Genomic DNA, 20656 nt, shown 5'->3' with positions numbered 1-20656 from the left:
TTGCATACTAGAAATGTTGCAGATGCTCGATCTTGGCGGCCACAAGCAGAGTAGGTTTTCAAGCTTAGTGTCACAGGCCATTTAATAGCCTTTGCACCCTGCTCGAAGTTTGTTGAGTGAGGTTAGCTTATGCACATCCATTTGGTCTTTTGACCCTACCCTTCTTTCAATCACTCCTTTTTTAATATTGTGTGCCTCTTTGTATATATCTCCCTCGCCTATTAGTATGGTAGAGACTTTGTGAACCCTAAAGCTAGCTTGCTTTTTGTTTCATATACATGTGGTAGTGATGTGTGTGAACACACTAGGACCGCCGGGGCATTTTTCCCCTCTTTAGGAGGTTTTTTCCCTCGAGCATTGTATATACGCCCATCACTCTAGGGCTATCTCTCTTTCCATTGCATACTAAGTAACACACTTTTTATTGTGTGCCTTGAGCTTCCTTCGTCTTCTCCAAGCTGTGTGCGTTTCTCTGCAACCCTAATTCCAACAATTGGTATCAGAGCAGGTTGCGTCCTCCCGGGCTTAATCACCAGCTGCTCCATCACACGCCTGCTCACTTACTCCGATTTTGGTGAGCTTTGGCAAGCGTTCGTAGGTCATCAAAAATTTTGGGAGAGATCGTAGAGCTTAGTTTGCTCAAATTTTTGATTCAGGCTCATTTCGGCCTCCGTTTTTGCTGCAGGCAGTACTACACAGGCTATTTTGTCATTTTGTGCAGAATTTCTGTCAGTGCCGTTTTCTGCATAACAGGTGCCTCGTATTCTTCTACGGTTTGTGCTATATAGCACGTGTTGTTCCCGCTCCATTTCTCCTATTTTCGGACAGTTTTCACATCAGGTGCATCATTTACCATGGTTGACAACAACACAGATGTGTTCAAGATGTTTGCTGTTGAGGACAGGTTGGATGGGGACAACTACCTTATGTGGGCTTATATGATGCAACATGTTCTTGTGTCAAAGGGAGTCGGGAACATTGTGCAGGGCATTGATGTACGTCCTGGTTCTGAGGATGTAGGAGATGTTGAGGATGTTGCAGGCTTGCTGCAAGGATTGCTGCTATTAGAGTTGTTTTGCCTACGATAGAACAAGCTCGTTGGGATGTAAAGGATGCGTAGGCTCATGCATTGATTGCATTGACTGTGAAGCACACCATTCTTCCTCTTATTCGTTCAGCAAAATCTGCAAAGCAGGCTTGGGATATTCTAGCAGGTCTTTATGCAAGCCGCAATGAGGCTAAAATTTCTTTGCTGCGTAAAGAGCTGGAATGGAAGATTATGCATGAGGAAGATGATATGGACACTTTCCTTGCAAGTGTCAAGGATATCAATAAGCAACTTATTTCTGCATGTGAAGTCATTTCAGACAGTTCCCTTGTGTAGACTATTCTTGATGCCTTACCAGATTCGTGCCAGACTTTTGCTAGTACTTGGAGATTGATGACCCAAGGAAATCCTGAAGTTGTCAAGTTTGATGCATTATGCAAATTGTTGTTGCAAGAGTCACTTTCCAGAAAAACAGAACTAGGCAGCATGTAGTTGAACAAGCTTTTATTGCTTCTCAAAGAAAGGGTGGTAACAGCAATGCGGCCACTTCTTATGGTTCTGCTGCAAGTGGAAAAACTTATGTTCCTAATACTTCTGCTGGCAGCAATTCGTCTGGAAATTCTAGTGATAAGGGAAAAAATAAGATGTGTTGCCATTATTGTAAAGCTAATGATCACTTGATCAAATCGTGTCCTAAGTTGAAGGCCAAAGAGGCTAAGAAGAAAGAGTGTGGTTCCACTGCAAATGCTGGTTCCACTGCAAATGCAGCCATTGTTGAGTCTTCTGTGAAAGGAGACTGTGTTGCTGATGTTGATGCAGAATGGGCTTTTAGCACAGAGTGCACTTACAATCCTGCTGTCCATGATGCATGCTTGTCAGTTGCTGCAGATTCACATGTGTGGTATTTCGATAGTGGTGCTACAAAGCACATTACCTCACATCGTGAATTGTTTACTTCTCTTGAGTCTGTCCCTCATGGGAATTCAGTCACTTGTGCCAACAATGCCTCTTATCCGGTTCAGGGAGTTGGAAAGATTGTTCTTACTGCTGCAAATGGCAGTTCCTTCACACTTGTTGATGCACTTTATGTACCTGGGATCAAGAAGAATCTCTTGTCTGTATCCGCACTTGCTAGACTTGGACTTGTAGTCAAATTTGTGGATGACAGATGTAGAGTTCATGATCTCAGTTTTGGTGATGAAATTGTTGCATCTGTCCTTTTGTGTCGTGGGCTGTATAAGCTCACTTTGTATGACAAGTGTGGCCAAAATTTTACAAATGCAATTGAAGATTTAAGGGCTATTTTAGATGCAAAACTTTGGCATGCACGTTTTGATCATCTGAATTTTGCTAGTCTGCTGCGTTTGTAGAAATCTGATACGGTTGCTTCTTTGCCGCCTCTTGAAGCACCTGTCAAACATGTTTGTGAAGGCTATATTTTGGGTAAGATGCAGCTTTCTAAGTTTCCAAAGGATGGTTCAATTCGGGCCACATGTAGATTGCAGCTTGTGCATAGTGATGTTTGTGGGCCCATGCAAACTCCGTCCTTGGGCAATTACCTTTACTTCATGACTTTCATTGATGATTACTCCAGGTATGCATGGGTATTTCCGCTTAAAGCGAAGTCCAAAGTTTTTATGTGCTTCAAACAATTTCTGGCTATGGCTAAAAATGTCTCAAAATGTACTATGGGCGGCCACCCTCCGTTCCGATCGACGGGGGGAGTATATGTCTCATGAATTTAATGCATTTCTGGCTAGTCGTGGGATAAAACACCAATGTATAGTGCCTTATACACCTCAACAAAATGGTGTTGCTTAGAGGAAAAACAGGTCACTGGCGGAAATGGCACGGTGTATGGTCAAAAGTCAAGCATTGCCGCATTATTTTTGGCTTGAGGCCATCATGTGTTCCACTTATGTACTTAACTGGTGTCCTACGAAAGCTTTGCAGTCTATTACTCCATATGAAGCATGGCACGATAGAAAGCCTTCTATTGAGCACATGCGTGTTCTTGGTTGTTTGGCATATGCTTCCACAAACACAGCGCATAAAATTGGATGATAAGGCTGTCAAATGTATTTTTGTTGGTTATAGTGTTGAAAGCAAAGGTTATAGGTTATATCATCCACAAACAAAGCGTATTCTGGTTTCACGGGATGTAGTGTTTGTGGAAGATTCTGTTCAGCCCTTGCTGTCATGTACTAGAGACAGTAATGTAAGCTCACAGGACATTTATGACCCTTTGTTGCCTCTTTTCAGTGGTGGAAATATGAATGTAATTTCCAATGAGGCAAATGTACAGCCTATGGGGGTTTCTGAAAATGTTACAGATCAGCCTATTACTAATGTAGATGTACATGATGTACTTGATGAGGAAAGGGCTGAAAATGAGCAGGCTAGAGGTATGCCAAAATGACTGGTGCACACTTTGCGTGACAGTAAATTGGATGCACCTTTGTCTAGTCATACTCGTTCAGGCTCTCACCATGCATCTAATGCATCAGATTGTTATGCTTTGGCTATGTCTAGCTTACATGATGTTGAGGAGCCTCTGTCTTTTGATGAAGCACAGAATTCAGAAAATTGGATGGCTGCGATGCAATCAGAATATGATGCACTTATAGAAAATGACACATGGACTTTATGTGATTTGCCTCTTGGCAAAAAGGCCATTGGTACGAAGTGGGTTTACAAGTTGAAACGCAAGCCGGATGGTGAGATCGATCGCCATAAGGCTCGACTTGTTGCAAAGGGTTATGCACATAAAAAAGGCATAGATTTTGGAAGACTTTTGCTCCCACTTGTCGTATGACTACTGTGCGTTTTCTATGTGCATTGGTAGCTCATTTTGGTTGGGATGTACATCAATTAGACATTGTTACCGCTTTCTTGAATGGTGACATATTTGAGGAAGTTTATGTAACACAGCCTCGCGGTTTTGTCATAAAAGGACAAGAGGACAAAGTGTGCAGATGTAAGAAGGCTTTGTATGGGTTGAAGCAATCTCCTCGTGCTTGGTATGAGAAAGCTGACACTCATTTGGTTAAACGAGGCTTTCGTAACAGTCCAACAGAAAGCACATTGTATGTAAAGCATGAGGGTGATGTAATTCTCATCGTGGTTCTTTATGTCGATGATTTGCTGATCACTGGACCAAATGAGAGACATATTGCTGAATTTAAGGCTGATTTGAATGCTACTTTCAAGATGAAAGATTTGGGCCTGTTGCATCATTACTTGGGTATACAGTTTAAGCAGCATCATGGTGGTATTGCCTTGTATCAAAAAAGTTACATAGAGACATTGCTATGTAAGTCTGGACTTGAGGATTGCAAACCTATTGCCACTCCCCATGGAAACAGGTTTGAAGTTGAGTCTACATGATGCTGGCGATCCTGCTGATGTTACTCTTTACCAAACTGCTGTTGGTTGCCTCATTTATGCATGCAACACGAGGCCAGATATTTAGTTTGCAGTCTCACAGGTCAGCAGATTTATGCATAGCCCAGGGTCTAAGCATTGGTAGGCTGTCAAGAGGATTTTCCGCTACCTTATCGACACTTTCTATCTTGGCTTGTTTTATCCCAAGGGGAGATCATTGCCGCTAGACTTACATGCTTTTTCGGACTCAGACTGGGCTGGTTATTTTGACACATGAGTGTCCACAAGTGGTTTTTGTTTCATGCTTGGCAGTTCATGTATATCATGGTTGAGCAAGAAGCAACCTACTGTGGCCACTTTGAGTTGTGAGGCTGAGTACAGGGCAGTCTTCACAGATACGGTTGAGTGTGTATGGCTCAGACGCCTTTTGGCTGATTTTGGTGTTGGACAGGACACTTCCAACACTATCTACACTGACAGTCAGAGCGCATTCGCAGTTGCAAGGAACCCAGTTTTTCATGCTCGCACGAAGCACATTGAGGTGCATTACCACTATGTCAGGGAGAGGCTCTCATCAGGAGAGATCAACTTGGCTTATGTGCCAACACAGGACAATGTGCACTCCTTGCCGCACTGTCGAAGCAAGGGACTTACCGATACACCATGTGCGAGCCACAAATGGCTCCAAGCACACAACAAGACTAATCTAGCAAGCTCAAGAGAGCAAAGGGTGTGTCACTCACCGCTCTACGCTCGCCTTCGTGGTGGATTCCTCGCCGCGATGAAGAAGAAGCAGCAGTCGTGCCGCGCTCAACTGCTTCGCCGCCGTCGTGCCTTCGTAATGCTCGATCTCACACACACTCTCCCTCTCTCTCTCTCTCTCTCTCTCTCTCTCTCTCTCTCTCTCTCTCACATACACACACACACGAGGAGGTGAAGAAGAAGAAGATGGAGATGGAGATGGAGCAAGAGCACTCTTCTATTGCACAAATGAGAGAATGAGTGAATTTTAGGTTTAGTTGGCTTTTATATGAGCTCACCCCATTCACACTTGGGCGCCCATGCTTAGCCAACTAATCCCTTGAATGTCCCAGTTAGAGTGTGCCTCTCATCGACGATCACTCTTACCCTTTTCCTATTGGTCCGACAAGCCCGGTACCTGACTCTACCAAATACATAATACACGTCCGTCGTAGGTGATGGGGTGTCCGTGAGCCGTGAGGGTTAACATGCCCCCCTTCCTGATGTAGATTCCGTCCTCGGAAGCTATTGAGTTGAAGCTCGTTCGTCGAGATGGAAGAGCATTTGAGATGAATGTCCTTAGCCTTCTTCAGTCACTGCAAAATCAAACAACATTGGCACAGTAATTGCATTCTCATAAGTGATTAAAAAGCATATGCAGTTTTAGGTAGACAAATTGATTGGTAAAAGAATTTCAAACATTTTGTCAGCAAATGAACATTAAATTGCAATGTAATCAAATGCATAAACAAATGTAAAGGTAAAAAATTAAACAAGTCTGGGGTCGCTAATTTGACGGTCGAAAGGCACTAGAGATCGAATATTAATACCATGGGTAAGCTTCTTAATTTTCTGTGGTCAATTAAGTTGTTTAATCGCGAGAGCCAAGTATTCATGTTCGAGGGCTGACTAGAGGCTATATCTAGAAGACATTGTAGTTAAGCTACCATAAAAGGAATTTCTCATGAAATCATCGCCTGACTGATTACTTTTTCTTTGACCCCCCAAAGTCTTTTCACAGTGATTCAATTTTGATGTGTGTGCTTATTTTGTATGCCTTGGGTTTTTTGCTTTTCAAGTAAAAGCGCCCATACTGGGAACCTCTAGGGCTCTAGTACCATAGGCAATACATGTGATTGAAGTACCAAATCAAGCTGAGATTTCTCTTCCAGCTTAAGATTTTACAGTGTGGCACTTTGATTTTTTGTTTGTTCATTTTCAGCATTTTAATTTTGTAACTTTGGGGGGTCATATAACATTGATACACCTCCCCAGGCTCATCACACTAGTAAACTCCCTTTATAATACTTAAGCTAAAGGTCAATAGGGTCAAGCCCACTAGAAAGCCCTAGTATATTTCACACAATGTTGCCTAAATCGGATTAAGAACCTAAGTAACCATTGATTATTAGGAAGGCATTCCCCATGGTATTAAGAGAAGATTTCTAACACCTAACTTGGTCAAACTAGCTTAGTCGGACTGCTTGATTTTTAAACCTAGACAAGTGATTATGACAAAAAATTACATTGAATTAAATGTTTGATACTAAGCAAATGCGGTGAATATTAGGCTACCAATCACAATTAAAGTAGACAATCATAGATGCAAAAAAGATAAGAGGCAATGCTAATGGACAAGAAACACCTGTTTGTGTCGATGGTCGCGCTTGATTTGAAGAGTGAGTCGAGATAAAGATTCCATGAAGGTCCAAATCCTATCAATAGCAACACGCTCCTGTACACACTAGGAAACAAAAGGAATACCTCCAGGAGGCACATTAGTGGAAAAAGGTACCAACACTTATTGAACACAACAAAAAACATAAGGAACCCTAACCTAATTATTTGCACTCCCCCTAGAGAGTCAAGGGAATAGGATATTGTAGAGGTTGGGGGGAAACCCTAAGGCTAAACCCCTATCCTCGTCGTCGAGATAAACAAAGTCATCATCCATGTGACCATATGTGCCATCCGTGTAGTCGTGTAAATTTTCTTCTTCATCATAGGTGCCCATGTTTACTAAGAAGGTCACTAGACGCCTATAGTCATCTTGGTCAAAAGGGTAGGCTTGTGCAATGGGAGTAACGCTCTCTACTAAGTATGGATCAGACGTGGTCAAGAGACGTATCAGCCATTCTAACTCCTCAAAATTCCTCTCACATGCTAGCATACCTATCAAATCCCATTCACATGCAAGCACTGGAAAGACCATGTGAAATATTTGTGAAAAGTAACGAGGGTACCTCTCACCCAAGGCAGGAGTGGATGACTCTAGCGTACTAGCCATATCTGTACACACAAATAGATGATGGTTAGAGTGCAAATATTACAAGGATCGTGTTCTTGTGCATAATTTGTTTTTATGATTTTTGTTGTGGCTCTTGCTCTTTTAATTTTTTATCTTGTTTTTGTGAGTATAAGGCTTTATATATACATTCCCTAAGATCGGAGATTAAGAGGTCAGGGAGAAAGGATGAGAGGGAAGCAAGTGAATGATGGATGTCCACAAACACTCCCCCCTTCCTTGGGTAGATCATACCGTTTGAAATGATGTCGTCACCCTTTGAAACCAATTGTTTCAGTTGGTAATAGGTGAGGATTTTTGCCAGTAGTTTTCTATTACCCTAGGTGCCTCGTCAAGTTGCAAGGGTGGTAAGGTACTCTCCCAGGATCGAACTTGAAGTGGTTCATCAGGTGATTCTTGAACACTGTGAGGTGTGGATTCTTTTGTAGCTTCATGGAGGTCCACTACTATAGATGGAGGCTGTGTAGAAGCTTTTAACTCTATGGATGTATTACATGAGGAGCTAGAAGCTTCATGGAACTCCCCCCTTCCTGAGCTAGGTGGAATAAATTGGTTTTGCCTTGGAGCCCAAACTAGCTCTGGACTAGGTGTGTAGCATTCTGTGATCTTTTCCTTCCCACGGTCTGCCATTGGCTTTAGCGTTACACTGTTTGACTCATATGGGTTTGTTGTCGATAGGAAAGGACACATTTTACGTTTAGGTACCCAAATTTGCTCATTTCCATCATAGTAGCCTTGGGCTTCTAATAGTTGTTTTGGAATCCATCGTGATTTGGTCTTGGCTCTCCTAGGGCGCGCTCTTGGTTTTCCCGGGAAATTTTTTCTTGGAATGGATGGGAGGGTTGAGGTAGTTGGAAGTAAGGCCTTGGGGACCCATTGATATGTACTCTTAGGTCGTGCAGGTTGAGTACTTGCAATATTACTGCTTGCTGCAACTACAAGTGTTGAAGTGCTAGATTCATGGGTAGCCGACAAAGACGAGTTAACCACCTTGGCTTGTGAATGTTGTCTATCCTTCAACTTTGCTAGAGTTTGCAACGTAGGTGACTTTTCTTGAATGATAGGGGTAAGAGTCGGTGGTCGCGTCGTGACACTACCAGTATCCCAATCAATAGTGCATTTGGTTGCCAACATCCACGTGCGTCCCAGGTTTACGTTGCCTTCCATAGCTCCTGCGGGAATGACTAGAAACCTCTGCACTATGCTTCCATTGTCATAGACAACAGGGGTCTGAAGGACTCCAAGAATAGCAGTTTTCTTTTTATTAATGCCCTTGACTTGCATCGTACTCGGGGATAGGGTCGGTTTCCCTAATTGACACAAAACTCCATAGGATAACAAATTGTGTTTAGCTCCCGTATCTAATAAGGCATTGTATAGTACTTTCCCATAGGGGCTATTTAGCTCAATTGGGTATCGTAGGGGTGGCTTAGATTCTAATGAGTCGTCATCTGTGTCCTCGAAAAATGCTTGCATGATTCCCAGATTAGCCTCTCGTTGGCGTCTAAGACGTTGTTGTCGTTCTCGAGCCTCAACTCTTGCTTGGATTTTTTAAAGCTCTGCTTGTTCCTTGGCAGCCTTCTTTTGATGGATGGCTTGCAACTCTTCTTGGCTTAGAGGATCATAATATCTTTTGAATTTACTCCCATTAAGGAATCCAATGGTTTCAACTCCATCTAGAGTCTCCACACGAATGGTACCTTGCGGGGTAATTTCACACACTCGATATGGTCCCTTACCAGCGTATTTCAATTTCTTCTTTTCATTACGTACCGCGTACATAAGAACTTTATCACCAACCTTGATGTCTTTATCCTTTAAATGGCTATCAAACCACTTCTTTCTCCTATCCTTCTCCACTAGCATTTCGCACAGCTAATTGCCTCTCTTCATCTAGCCTTTCCAGGATATATAATCGCTCCACTAAGGGGTTACCATCTCTGTTAGGAAATAAGACATAGCTAAATAGATAATTGAGTAGATTACTTAATGGAGAGAGACAGATTTACATACACGAGATTATAGAGTAGAGAGAGAGAGAGAGAGAGAGAGAGAGAGACAGAGTACACACGATATACGTGGTTCACCCAATGTGGGCTACGTCCACGGGAAAGCAGCCACTCAATGGCTTTAGTACTTCAAAACAAGAAGTAGTTTACAAAGGGATTATACCCTTAATGGAGCTCCCGCTTTGCTTCACTCTCACCACCTCACACTCACCTTGTTGCATCAACTTCACACTATATAATGTGTGTAGAAATGGCCTCCTTTTATATGCCAAAAGGGTTGCCCTCTCTAATGAGAGACAGCCATGTGTAGCCGCCCTTGTGCGAATAAGTCCAAATCGGACCCTCCAATCCGCCCATGTGTGGCCGCCCTTGAGAAGTCAAGTCCGCTTTTGAATTCGGCCACCGGCCACCGGCCATTGACTTCCGACCACAGGCCACCGGCCATTGACTTCCGACCACCGGCCATCGGCCATTGACTACTGGCCACCGGCCAACCGACCGGTTGTTTTTCGACCACTTTCCGACCGCCGTCCGGCCATAATATTCCGGCGAAAGGGAATATTCCGGTGAGTGATTTTCCTTCACGCACGATGGCTTCTCCTCATAATGGGGGCCTTACAAATGTACGCTTTTACCACAGAAAATTACAAGGGTAAATCAGGCTCCATACTTAACAATCTCCCACTTGGAGACTGATCTCCAAACCAAACCTGTGACTGCTTTCCATTCTGGCTTCTTATCCTTGAATGCCGATTGAAGATGAGCAAAAGCTCAACTTCTCCTTGTTGACCACCTTTGTAAACATGTCTGCAGGATTTTCACTTGTATGCACCTTTCCTAGCTTTAGTTGTCCCTCTTCCAAAAGAGTGCGTATAAAGTGATATCTCACCTCAATGTGCTTTGTCCTTGAATGAAAGGCCGAGTTCTTCGCAAGATGGATAGCGCTTTGGCTATCACTGTACAAGACACAATTGTCTTGTTTGAATCCAAGCTCTTCTAAGAATCTGTGAAGCCACAGAATTTCTTTGCTTGCCTCCGTCATTGCTACATACTCTGCTTCCGTGGTAGAAAGTGAAACCACTTTCTGTAGCTTTGAAGCCCAGCTTACTGCTGTGCCTCCAACCGTGAACACATAGCGAGTAGTGCTCCTTCGAGTATCTTTGTCACCTGCCATATCTGCATCAGCATACCCTTCTAGAAAAATATCAGTTCCTCCAAAATACAAAGCATTTGTTGTTGTCCCTTTTAGATACCTAAGTATCCACTTCACAGCTTGCCAATGCTCTTTACCTGGGTTGTCCATGAACCTACTCACAACTCCCACTGCATGTGCAATGTCTGGCCTTGTCTAGACCATAGCATACATTAGAGAACCTACCGCTGCAGCATATGGAACTTCAGACATATAGGCTATCTCCTCTTGTGTCTTTGGACACATATCCTTCGTTAGTTTAAAATGACCAGCCAAAGGTGTAGAAACTGGTTTTGCATTTTGCATTGCAAACCTTTCTAGTACCTTCTTGATGTAATCTTCTTGAGATAGCTTATTGTCTTCTTCGTCCTGTCCCTTGATATTTTCATACCAAGTATCCTCTTTGCAGCACCTAAATCTTTCATTGAAAAAGATTTGGACAGCTCCTCTTTTAGGTCTTTGATGTCCTGCATGTTAGCACTTGCAATCAACATGTCATCAACATACAACATTAGGATGATGAATTTCCCATCTCCCAAATTCTTCGTGTAGACGCAGTGATCCGAGTTGCATCTTGTGAATCCATGATCCAACATACATCGATCAAACTTCAAGTACCATTGTCTTGATGCTTGCTTTAAACCATACAAGCTCTTCTTTAATTTGCAAACCATTTTCTCCTTACCTTTTACTTCATACCCCTTTGGTTGAAGCATGTAGATTTCCTCCTCTAAGTCACCGTGAGGGAATGTCGTATTTACATCCATTTGCTCGAGATTTAGATCATGAGCAGCCACAAGGCTTAAGACAAGCCTAATTGAGTTCATTTTTACAACAGGAGAAAATATTTCATTGAAGTCAATACCTTTCTTTTGAGAAAAACCTTTTACCACAAGCCTAGACTTGTACCTTTTCTTCCCACCTTCTTCTTCCTTTAGCTTGTACACCCATTTGTTTTGAAGTGCCCGCTTACCTTTAGGCAACTCAACCAACTCCCATGTTTGGTTGCGATGTAGTGAGTCCATCTCCACTTGCATGCTCTTCGTCCATTCTTCTTTGGATTCATGTTGCATAGCTTCTTCATATGATTCCGGCTCTCCAGAATCTGAGATCAAGAGATGGTTGAAGGAAGGAACAAACCTTTCTGGAGGTCTACTTGCTCTTGTAGATCTTCGGGGAATAGGTTGAGGCTCCTCATTTGGTTGACGTTGTTGCACATTGTCACCGTTTGCAGTCCTTGATTCTTCACCGTCCTCAAGCTCCATGTACTCATCACCTGTTTCTTTTGTTTGTTTTCCTTCCAAGTAATCTTTGTACATATTTTGTTCGTTAAAAATTACATCCCTACTCCTTAAGATTTTACCATCTTCAGGATTCCATAGGCGATACCCAAAGTCTCCTTCTCCATAGCCAATGAAGAAACACTTTTTGGACTTTGCATCTAACTTTGATCTTAGGCTTCTATCTATGTGCATGAAAGCCTCACACCCAAACACTTTGAGAAATGAATAATTCACCGGTTTACCTGTCCATGCCTCTTCTGGAACTCCCCCATCCAATGCCGTTGAGGGTGACCGATTGATTAAGTACACAGACGTACTTACAGCTTCCGCCCAAAGCTCAAGCGGTAGGCCTGCATGTAGCCGCATGCTTCGTGCTCGTTCCATGATTGTCCTGTTCATCCTTTCCGAAATCCCATTTTGTTGAGGTGTCCTTGGGGTTGTCCTTTGCTTCCGAATGCCATTGCTAGCACAAAAGCTTTCAAAAGCTTGGCTGCAATATTCGCCTCCATTGTCGAATCTGAGGCATTTAACCTTGGTACCTGTTTCATTCTCCACAAAGGCTTTCCACCTTTGAAATATAGAAAATACATCGGATTTATTCTTCATGACATAAACCCATGTTTTTCTAGTCGCATCGTCTATGAATGTTACATAGTACAATGAGCCACCAAGTGATGGTGTACTTGCACGACCCCAAACATCAGAATGAACCAACTCAAGTTTTTTATTTTTTCTTTCATTTCCTGATTTTTGAAATTTTACCCTCTTTTGTTTACCATAAACACAATCTTCACAGAACTCTAAGTCCACTTCTTTCAAACCTGGTAGAAGCTTCTTTGTTTGAAGGATTTGCATTCCTTTGGCACTCATATGCCCAAGTCGGTAGTGCCACACCACACTGTCAACTTTTGTAGTTGCTGCACAAGCTGAAGGTTGCGTGCTAACAGTACACAAGTAAAGTGTACCAACTTTTTCACCCTTGGCAACCACCAAAGATCCCTTTGAGATCTTCCACCGCTTGTTTCCGAATGCAATGTTGTGACCTTCATCGTCCAATTGTCCTGTAGAGATCAAATTTTTGCGAAGAGAAGGAACATACCTAACATCTTTAAGCTTCCATTCATTTCCGTTAGCAGTTTTGACAGAAACTGTACCTTTGCCGACAATCTCACAAGCTTCATCATCTCCCAAGTATACATACCCAAAATTACTTTTGGTGTAGTCTTGGAAATGTTGCTTGTGTGGTGTCGCATGGAATGAAGCCCCGGAATCTACTATCCAGGAATTAGACACATTGTCTAATGAGAGAATTAGAGCATCTTGCTCTACTTTACCTGCCACATTGGCCTCCGATGTTGGCTTGTTGTCTTGAGACTCTGTCTCCTTCTTCTTCTTGGACCAGCAATCCTTCTTAACGTGGCCCTTCTTGCCGCAGTTCCAACATTCAAGAACTGACTTTGTGCGTGACTTGCTCCGCCTTGAGCGATCACGACCCTTTTGGTTTTTGAACCTCTCCTTAAGCCTTCCTCTTGTTTCCACTGATAGTGCAGCACTTGATGATTCTCCTGTGCTTCTCCTTCGCATTTCCTCGCTTAGAAGAACACCCACAACATCATCAAACTTAAGAGTATTTGTGCCAGAGATAGAATTACTTACAGCCATCACAAGGCTGTCCCAACTATCCGGTAGAGATGATAGTATAAGGAGAGCTCGCACTTCGTCATCGAAAATGATTTTCACTGATCGAAGTTGACTTATGTTTGTGTTAAAGTCATTTAGGTGTTCTGCAACTGAACCATTCTCTACCATCTTTAGATTGAACAAGCGCTTCATAAGAAATACCTTATTGGATGCCGATGGTTTCTCGTAGAAGTCGTCAAGTGACTTCATCAAGTCCTCCGTGGTCTTCATCTCCGAAACATTGAAGGCCACCGTTGACGCCAAGCTTAACCGGATTGTTCCCAGTGCCTTTCGATCAAGGACAATCCATGCTTCATCTGCCATTGTTGCGGGCTTCTTCGCAAGACCGCCTAGTGGCAAATAGAGGTCCTTCTGGTAGAGCTAGTCTTCAATCTGCATCTTCCAATGTTGGTAGTTTTTGCCGTTGAACTTCTCAATCTTGAGCTTCCCTTCCTCCGCCATAACTCCCACTCAATTCAAGGAATCCTTTCCTTGAGATAATTTAGCTACGAGCAAACCTTGCTCTGATACCAGTTGTTAGGAAATAAGACGTAGCTAAATAGATAATTGAGTAGATTACTTAATGGAGAGAGACAGATTTACATACACGAGATTATAGAGTAGAGAGAGAGAGAGAGAGTACACACGATATACGTGGTTCACCCAATGTGGGCTACGTCTACAGGAAAGCAGCCACTCAATGGCTTTAGTACTTCAAAACAAGAAGTAGTTTACAAAGGGATTATACCCTTAATGGAGCTCCCGCCTTGCTTCACTCTCACCACCTCACACTCACCTTGTTGCATCAACTTCACACTATAAAATGTGTGTAGAAATGGCCTCCTTTTATAGGCCAAAAGGGTTGCCCTCTCTAATGAGAGACAACCATGTGTAGCCGCCCTTGTGCGAATAAGTCCAAATCGGACCCTCCAATCCGCCCATGTGTGGCCGCCCTTGAGAAGTCAAGTCCGCTTTTGAATTCGGCCACCGGCCACCGGCCATTGACTTCCGACCACAGGCCACCGGCCATTGACTTCCGACCACCGGCCATCGGCCATTGACTACCGGCCACCGGCCAACCGACCGGTTGTTTTTCGACCACTTTCCGACCGCCGTCCGGCCATAATATTCCGGCGAAAGGGAATATTCCGGTGAGTGATTTTCCTTAACGCACGATGGCTTCTCCTCATAATGGGGGCCTTACAAATGTACGCTTTTACCACAGAAAATTACAAGCGTAAATCAGGCTCCATACTTAACAATGGAGTATTATAGAGTAGAGAGAGAGAGAGAGAGTACACACGATATACGTGGTTCACCCAATGTGGGCTACGTCCATGGGAAAGCAGCCACTCAATGGCTTTAGTACTTCAAAACAAAAAGTAGTTTACAAAGGGATTATACCCTTAATGGATCTCCCGCCTTGCTTCACTCTCACCACCTCACACTCACCTTGTTGCATCAACTTCACACTATAAAATGTGTGTAGAAATGGCCTCCTTTTATAGGCCAAAAGGGTTGCCCTCTCTAATGAGAGACAGCCATGTGTAGCCGCCCTTGTGCGAATAAGTCCAAATCGGACCCTCCAATCCGCCCATGTGTGGCCGCTCTTGAGAAGTCAAGTCCGCTTTTGAATTCGGCCACCGACCACCGGCCATTGACTTTCGACCACAGGCCACCGGCCATTGACTTCCGACCACCGGCCATCGGCCATTGACTACCGGCCACCGGCCAACCGACCGGTTGTTTTCTGACCACTTTCCGACCGCCGTCCGGCCATAATATTCCGGCGAAAGGGAATATTCCGGTGAGTGATTTTCCTTCACGCACGATGGCTTCTCCTCATAATGGGGGCCTTACAAATGTACGCTTTTACCACAGAAAATTACAAGGGTAAATCAGGCTCCATACTTAACAATCCCAACCTTCTTGAGAAGCTACTCGAAGACTAGGAATGACAAACTCCCATGGCATAACTGCTTCTTGGCCATACACCATCTTAAACGGTGTGCAATTCATAGCAACTTTATACGCAGTACGATAAACCCATAAAGCTGATGTAAGCTTTAGGTCCCAATCAGTGCGATGAGCCTCGACTGTCTTTGTCAAAATGGAGATGAGAGTTTTGTTGGTACTCTCAGCTTGGCCATTTTCTTGGGGATAATAGGGTGTAGACTTGTGGTGAGATATCATGAAGTTTGATGTGAGTTGTTTTATTACTTCATTTATGAAATGAGTTCCATTGTCACTCACCAGTTCAAAGGGGCATCCAAAACGTGTGATAATGTTCTCAAAGAGGAACTTAGCTGTTGTTTTTGCATCCGCCTTTCGTGTTACTTTTGCTTCAGCCCGTTTGGTTACATAGTCGGGAGCGACAATGATATATCGTGATTGCGTGTTACGTGCAGCCGGACTAATCGGTCCTACAAAGTCTAAGCCCCACTTTTCAAATGGTTGGGTTACCTTGATGGGATGTAGAGGCATCCTATCCCTTCTTTGTGGCTTGTTGAAGCGTTGGCATTCATCACATCCCTTTGCAAAAAGTGATGCATCCTTAAATAGAGTGGGCCACCAATAGCCTGACTGTAAGATCTTTCGGGCAGTCAACTTTCCTGAAAAGTGACCACCAGCTACGCCCATGTGTGCCTCTTGTAGAATATATAAATACTCATCCTCGTGGGCACATCGTCTAAGAACATCATCTTTTCCTCTCTTATAGATAGATCTAGCCAGTAAGCAATAGGGTTCGCATTCCTTGATTAATTTTCGAGCTATATCTTTTCGCAGTTCTTTGGGTGGAAAACCATTAACTAAGAAGTTAACAATCTTTTCACTCCATTCAGGCATTGTCTCAACAATGAACAAAGGAGTATCAGGCAATTCATCATCAACCCCCGTAGGAGCTTCGCCATTAGGAATATGAGATAAATGATCTGCCATGACATGTTTCCTCCCAGGCCTCACAACAATGGTGAAGTCAAACTCAAGAAGAATTAACAACCATCGTGTAATTCGACCTGTGGAACACGGCTTTTTTACCAAATATAGCAATGCTTGATGATCAACATAAAACACAAACTTCGTAGCAAGAAGGTAATAGCAAAATTTCTTTACTGCGTAAATCATAGCTAGACCTTCGCGCTCTGTAGTAGTGTAGTTCATCTCGGCATCATTTAATTGGCGACTTGCAAAGCTAATAGGGTAGTCCAATTTATGTTCTCCTGGTTGAGTTAGAACACACCCAATAGCAAAATTTGATGCATCAATATGCACATGAAAAGGTACATTCCAATCGGGTGTTCGCAGGATTGGAGCACTTGTTAGGGCCTTCTTTAATAACTCATAAGATTGATGACATTCTTCCGTCCAATGAAACTCGATAAGAAGCTTGTACAATGGACGCGCTATCTCGGCAAAGTTTAAAATAAATCTTCGATAATAACCAACATGGCCCATAAATCTTTGAACTCCTTTATCGTTCGTAGGTGGTGGCAAATCGGCAATGGATTTAATCTTACTCTCATCTGTGGATATCCGGTTCTTGGACACTATATGCCCTAGAATGACTCCATGCTTAACCCAAAATTGGCATTTGAAAGGGTTCAATGAGATGCGATAAAATCTACACCTTTCAAATATTTTTCGTAGATATAACAAATGCTTCTCCCAAGAAGAATAAACACAAAGGTCGTCTAGGAAAGCTTCACAAAACTCCCTTAGAAATTCTTTAAACGCAGTGTTTATTAATCGTTGGAATGTAGCATGGGCATTTGTTAAGCCAAAAGCCATGACACGAAATGCAAACACTCCAAACTCTGTGATAAAAGCAGTTTTAGCTTGGTCCTCTAATGCAATTGTGATTTGATTGTAACCAGAGTACCCATCTAAAAAGCTATAAGCTTCCTTGCCCGCAACTCTTTCAAGCACATGTTCTGAATATGGCAAGGGATAATGATCTCTCCTAGTGGCTGCATTAACTTTCTTGAGGTCCACTCACACTCTTAGTTTCCCATTCTTTTTTGGCACAATGACTATTGGAGAAACCCATTCTGAGTGCTCAATAGGGTATATGAATCCACATTGGATAAGTTTTTCAATCTCCTCTTGTACAATTTTGGCATACTTAGGATTCATTGGATAGGCTCGTTGCTGGACTGGTTTAGCAGTGTTGATCATGGGAATTGTATGTTGCACCACAGAAGGTGGAACGCCCTTCATGTCATGATATGTCCAAGCAAAGATATCCTTGTATTCCTTGAGGAGCTCCTTAAGTACAACCTCTTTAGTTTCGGTAAGGTCTTGAGCAATAAAGACTGGTTTAAACTCCTCACCTGGTTCTGCTAATTCTATCTCTTTAACTACCGCTGGACAATCATAGACTCCACTGCTTCCATTGGTAGGTATTCGTTGGGCTTTGGCATACACAACCTTTCGCTCCCCCGTGGTATAAGATTTAAAATGTTTAGGAGCCGTATGTAAGTCAACAGGCTCTTGTCCTGACGGAGACCTTTCTTTTAGTTCTGCCTCCTTTTGTTGTTGTGCTAACTCTCGGTTTTGACATCTTCTTATAGTTCGACTCAATTTCGGCTCTGTAACCTCCAATTGAGCGAGGTCAATGGGTCGCGGGCTGCACCATATGACACTCTGGAGATGTTCACCCCAATTGTCTACTAGCTTCGATGAGCATCACATGCCCCTAGATAGCTAAGCCATTCTGCAGTAGATCTTTCCTTGTTTATCCTAGCTCTCACATTTGCTCGATATCGTCGTCTCTTATATGACCTTTGTTTCTTGTTAAGGTTTTGGTTTTGGTAAATGTTTGAACTCGACTCACTTGATAGGTCTTCGCTTGTATCTTTTTCACTCTCATATAAATTACCATAGATGGTCGTACTAGACCTTGAGTGTTCAGTTTCTATACTTGGCTCACTCGATGTTTCCTCAGGTTCTGAATCCATTTCTCCCTAAGATTCCGTTTCTGATGTGTATTGGCCTGAAGCCTTTGAGGAATCATCGGTTTCACTCTCAGGTAGGTGTGCCTCTTTCTTATCATCGGATGTTACATGCGCTACACCTAACATATTTACTGGTGCAATGTGTGGTATCTCTTCCCCATTTGGTGTTACCCAGGTTGTTCCTCTAGCTCCCCATGTATCTATAGTTGCCGCTAGGTGTACCCAATCGACATTGTCTGACTCATCCATTCCGGGTAGGATATCCATATAAGGAGAGTTCTCCCCAATATCCGTGTCTTCGTTACACGTGTAACAATACTGTAATGGAGCTGAGTGAATTGTTGTGTCTGATCGATTATCAATGATGAATTTATTTCCTAGAGGATGCGTTCGACCACTTAAAAGATCAACTCGAATGACAGAGTCTTGGAACTGTAAGTAGACGTGGTTTTTGGACCAGTCATGCACCATTTTTGCTTCCCTCATGAATGGACGCCCTAAGATCATCTCAAATGACATAGGATGCTTGGAAAAATCCATAACAATGAAAGTCTGCCTTACCTTGTGTCCCAAGACCTTGATCCTGAGATCCTTAAGCATTCCAATAGGCGTAACAATAGATCCATTAGCCATTTTTACCACTACGCTTGTGGCTTCAAGGTGAGGTCGCCCCATAGACTCCCAACAACTCTTTGTCACCATGCTGACTCCCGCACCACCGTCAAGGACTCCCTTTACAGTTAATCCTTTAGTAGTGATTGGCAAAGTAGCATTAGATTCATCACCTTCAAAGTATTGCCCCAACTTGTTAGCGGGTACTTCAATTACAGATTCATGTCCCGCTAGGTCAGATGGTGGTGCTAAATGTTCCTCATCATTCATTACCGAGTCAGGTTTGTTTATATGTGCAAACTATGGTAATCCGGCCTGTAATTCTCCATTGAGGAAGGCTCAAAGAGCTGAGACTAGCTCGGGGTCTTTATATAGTTTGGACATGATGGTGGTTCTAACTTCTGAAGACATGAAATCCATCAATTTGGCAACATTTAATGGCATCTTGTGGGACGTAGGACCCTGACAAGAGAATGGTGAAGATGGAATCTCCACTTCCTCAAGGGGGTCGGGCATTCCCTCACCAAACATTCTCTCTAGTAGGAAAGGTGTGTGTCCACTTTCAGATGTCCTACCCTCACTCTCTTCCCGAATGATACTGGGTATAGCTAACGGCCTGTAGTTCTTGTGAGGTTGAACTTGTGTGGGAAACACTGTGTCCGACATCTGGATATGTTTGGGTTCAGGTTCTAATGTTCGTTGAGTTTCTTCCACCAAACCCCTCAGTTGTTGGACTCGTTCAATTTCCACTGTTGGGTTTGGATAGGTTCCAATCTTTCTCTTGCAATCCTCATTTTTCGTCTCTCGTGGCTTATCTTGGGGGTTCGCAACTGGGTGGTTTAACTTTGAATACTCTTTTGGTGTTCGTCGTAATTTCCTCTCGTGATCCTCCTCACTGGCTTTTTCCTTTGTAGTAATAGTTTTGTTCTCCGTGGTCTCTATCGAATATGAGTCATCCTCAGGGTCATTCATATACACGGGATCCTCTCTTGTCCCTATGTTAGTCTTTGAACTAGGTTTTGAGCTAGAAGCATTAAGGGATTTCTTTCTTCGTGTTTTCTTCTTTCTCGCTCGGCCAATGGATGCAGCATCTCTCTCTTCGAGGATGTAATTTTGCTTTTGGAGCATCGACCGTGTGAGTGCATTCACTGGTGCTATGTTTATAGTTGGTGGTGTCCCATCAACAATCTCTATTAAGTTCAATGGTGTGATTTTCGGTGCGTTTGGATTGTTAGGACACTGTGCGATCAAATGATCTATGCCACAACGATTACAAATGAGTATTGGCATTGCCAATGCACTCCCTTGACTTGTTTGCATTAGTGCAACATTCTTTTGCATTCTAATGGGGCACTTAGTTACTCGATGTGGTCCACCACATTCGTAGCACTGAAGAGGTGGTCTCCTGACAAAACTATTAATGTTTTGGCCTCTTGCTGCTAGCGCA

Source organism: Adiantum capillus-veneris, chromosome 25 (assembly GCF_014529385.1).
Source record: "Adiantum capillus-veneris isolate H3 chromosome 25, ASM1452938v2, whole genome shotgun sequence".
Taxonomy (NCBI): domain Eukaryota; kingdom Viridiplantae; phylum Streptophyta; class Polypodiopsida; order Polypodiales; family Pteridaceae; genus Adiantum; species Adiantum capillus-veneris.
This window is presented reverse-complemented; position numbering follows the sequence as displayed.